The sequence below is a fragment of the Scleropages formosus genome, chromosome 11, assembly GCF_900964775.1.
Source record: "Scleropages formosus chromosome 11, fSclFor1.1, whole genome shotgun sequence".
In the NCBI taxonomy this organism is placed as follows: domain Eukaryota; kingdom Metazoa; phylum Chordata; class Actinopteri; order Osteoglossiformes; family Osteoglossidae; genus Scleropages; species Scleropages formosus.
In genome coordinates, this window is record NC_041816.1 from 4,121,685 (window position 1) to 4,125,504 (window position 3,820).

The 3,820-nt window shown below is 49.3% G+C and overlaps 1 long non-coding RNA gene across 1 annotated transcript; it reads left to right on the forward strand.

Moving 5' to 3' along the window:
* The first annotated feature begins 861 nt into the window (after positions 1-861).
* Positions 862-2,537, forward strand: LOC108934623 (uncharacterized). The gene is made up of 2 exons (XR_001966142.2): positions 862-1,424; positions 1,721-2,537. It is a non-coding gene; the product is annotated as an uncharacterized LOC108934623 (long non-coding RNA).
* Positions 2,538-3,820: the final 1,283 nt, after the last annotated feature.

Here is a 3,820-nt window from a genome sequence, read left to right on the forward strand (position 1 = left end):
GGCTCCAAAGTTACTGAACTGCGCACCGAAAGAGCACACACTGCGTGTCTGTTCATGAATCTATTTGTGTAGCTTCTCTGGGTGTTTCGTACACCTTCCATATAGTTTTTCACTGGTTACTATGTGATGCACGGCAGCAGTGTGTAACGTTGGTGCCTCATAGCTCCTGGGCTGCGGGTTTGAATCTGGCTCCGTTTGCGTGGAGTCTGCATGTGTTCACATGGGTTCCATCTGCTCTGGTTTCCTCCCACAGTTCAAATATATGTATTTCAGGTGAATCGGTGACTCTGACTTACCCACAGCGTGCGTCTGAGATTGCCCCGCAATGGACTGGCATCCCATCCAGGGTGAACCCTGTTTTTCCAGGATAGTCTGTGGGTCATATTGGTCCTGCACTGGACTAGCGGTTACTGGTAGCGAACGAAGCAGTGGTTTGACTGTGATCCTGTACAAACAGCAATTTGGGAAAAAACTCCAGATCAGTGTGTAACAGGGTAACAGCAATAAATATAAATCACTTATTCTTCTCCAAGAAACACTTCTAAGCTGGTTTCAACTGAAGTTTATCGTTTGTAAATTAATTAAGTGATACCATTAAACTGGCTCACTTTCTCAGTGGGTATATAAAATATGACTTTAAATACCAGTCGTTGGCTTTAGCTGATAAGGTTGCTGATTGCTGCTGCAACTGGATATCAAGTTTTATGAAACATCTGCAGAAGTGAACAGTGAAGAGCTCTTAAATTGTCACGATTATCCTAATGACTTATTTTGCGTCAGCACTCCTGGTGGGCGGGGCCAGGCAAGGAGGACCACGCCCCCTCCTCTGCGATGAAGCCGTAGCTGGAGTGTGAAGGATGCTTGCGTGTGGTGTGTTCACGGGCCTCGCTTTTCGCTACAGTTGCATTTCACGGGGAATTTGGCCGCTGCGTGACATAATTGGCTCGTTTCGGCACCTTCTAATGTGGAATGGCAATAGAAAATAAAAAGGCAATCTTTCATGCGGTTGGTGGATGCATAAATTACCCTTTAAGCCAAGCGCTATTTGATTGTAATTCCCCATTATTTACTGCAAACATCATGTGAAACACCCGAGTGCACCTGCTGTCGGAGAACGCGACTAATTGCATTAGTTGTGCAGCAAGGGGTGAGCGCGCGCCGTCGCTCGCCGTAACGCCATTGGCCGCCTGTAATTCGAACGAGCGCGCGCTCCTCCGCACCGTCCCTCGCTGCGAATGTGACCGTGGACACGCCGGTGACCCGCCGTCGCCGTTTCAGTGGCGCTGCGCCGGTAAAGCCGCGTTATACCGCAGTCGGGACTCGTGTAATTTTTGTCGTCGTCAGCTCCATTGGTGCGGAGCGTTTTTAAAGAGGAGGAAGCCGAGCGCAGCCGCTCTTATGGTTCGATCATTATATTTCAGCATGTGAGTACACGTCACGTGCCGTGTTTTATTGCCTGGTAACTATTACCGCACGCTTTGCTTTGATCCTTATTTTATGAGGCTTCATTGTCGATGTCTTTTCAAGGGCCAGATATCATTAAAGCGGGCCTTGCTGATCTGTTTTCCTCTGTTTCTCGTAACCAAGTAACTGCAGCATATGTGTGTTTTAGCTTTATGACGGGGTGTGTGGGAGGTGAAGTGGAGGGGAGGGCGAGCTTTAATGATACCTTTTTGTAAAAGGGTTTTGCCAATTAAATCGCTTTCCCCATCTTTTGTAGCGAAAGCGTCGAAGCCTCGGAATTCCAGACGTGCGGTAGAGAGTGACAAGACGGCGCGGCGACACGTTCTCGCACCCGGGCCAACGCGGAGGCAGTGACGATACCCGCTTTGAAACAGGAGAACAGTAGACTAATGGGCAATTACGGCGATCGAGCCTGAAAGGCTGCGCGCGAGGAGCGGGTCCCAGAGGCCGCCGTTACGTGTGCGCGCGCGCGCGCAGCCCGGTCCCCTCGGACCCTGCTTCGTCGCACGTGCGCGAGGAAGGAGCCAGCAAGAAAGGCGGAAAAAAAAAGGGCTCCGAAAGCGCAGTATAATTGAACTTTCCACATTATTTCTCGCTAATATGTGCTGCCACTTGGTCTCATTAGCGAAATAATGTGCTCTCCAGTTCTGGAATGAACTCTTTGCCCGAGTAATTAAAGCGCCCAAAGTTTCCAGTCCTTTGTTTAAAGAATTCGTCCTTGTGCTCTCCATGCCCCATCAGCCGCCTAATTAGCGGAGCCTTTGTGTGATTAAAAACTCTCCCAGAGATTCCATTGGATATTTGCCTGTGCTAATGAGTGTTTGTGGACAGCTGGGGACGCGCAGGCCCTCCCTCTTCCTCTTCCTCGGAGGACCTCTGTCCGCGGCCTGCGCCCGAGAGCTGTCGCTTCCGCGGAGGCTGGGCAAATTGGTCCCTATCATTGCACCCCTCCAACCAACACGCCCGTGCGTGTGCTTCTAGGCAACCGCCCAGCCCCCGCGGGGAGTGGAACTTGCTTGAAATATAAATGAGGATGAATATTCATATTGGCTCCAATAAAAGTGCTGACTTCTCGTGCATGTCTCGTGTCAGTTTAAACAGCTCTACAATGGGTTTGACCCCCCCCCCCCCAACACACACACACACACATATCATCTTCGGTCCCCATTACGCTCAGGTTTCTTCCCCTAGTCAAAGTTAGGGTCACTTCCTGCTTAGAGGGTGGCTCCTGGGGAGGCTTAGCAGACAGTGAGGGGTAGGACGGGGTGTGGAAAAGCTTGCGGGGGGGGGGCTTTAATGAAGCCCACTCGGAAGCAGGGAAAGCCAGGGTCGCCTCTGCAGGGGGAATACGGAAGACGTGGTGCGAGCTGCCGGAGGGACCTCCTGCCCAAAGGGGGAGATCGTGGAGGAAACGAGACGGTGGCGCTCCCTGTGAATTCAGCAATCCCCATTTTGTTCTGTGTCTCATGTTGTTTTCCCAGGGATGAAGCAACAGCAGTGTCATTAGTCATAATTAGCATTGCTGGATTTATATATATTACATCATTTTTTTAAATTTATAGCTATTAGCATATGGTCTCACCCAAAGCAAGAAGGGTTATTTATAGATGCCGACATTTATGGATTTACGGTCATGTCTCGCGCAAGGGCACAGCAAACTTCCTGGTTGCATGTTGAGCTTTAACCGCCAACCCACCTGCTGGCCACCGCTACAGTCTTTACTTTTCCACAACACATTTCTGGTCTTTTCATCCCATTTGGAGGTGAGATGATGCTCATTTGCTGTAATTCGCAGCTGTTGTTTGACAAGTAGACTGCAGAACAGCAATTTCCCCTTCATGCAGACCACATGTGAATGGTGAAGGTGTGTAGGAGCTCCCAAGGCTGGGCCAGAGACATGGCGAGATGCCTGGCAGCGGGGTGGAGCTGGCACGGGTGACCGGAGGACTTCTGTATCGCCACCTTCCCGGGAAGATGAATGACTGCGGGAGATTAATTACGATGTTGAAGGATGGGTACCTTTTCCACAGACTTCGTTGTAAACCGTCAAGCGCAACGAGCCGCTTTGCCCCGACTGCGGTTTAAAGAATGGCCTTTCTTTAGGAAACAGCAGTTAATGACAAAATATTTTAGACTGAAATTTACACCTGAAAGGACTCATTTTGCCTTGGAAGCAGAAATCCACTGTAATTAAACTGAATAAAGGAAATTAAAACAATCCCTTGTCTGCTTCTGATATGATGTTCAAAAGGAACTGGGTGATTTTTTTTTTTTAATGAGAAGTATCTTGTTGCGAGGGTTAAAAAGATTAGGCAAATTATGAAATGATAAAGCAAAAATAGCAGCCTTGATTTGA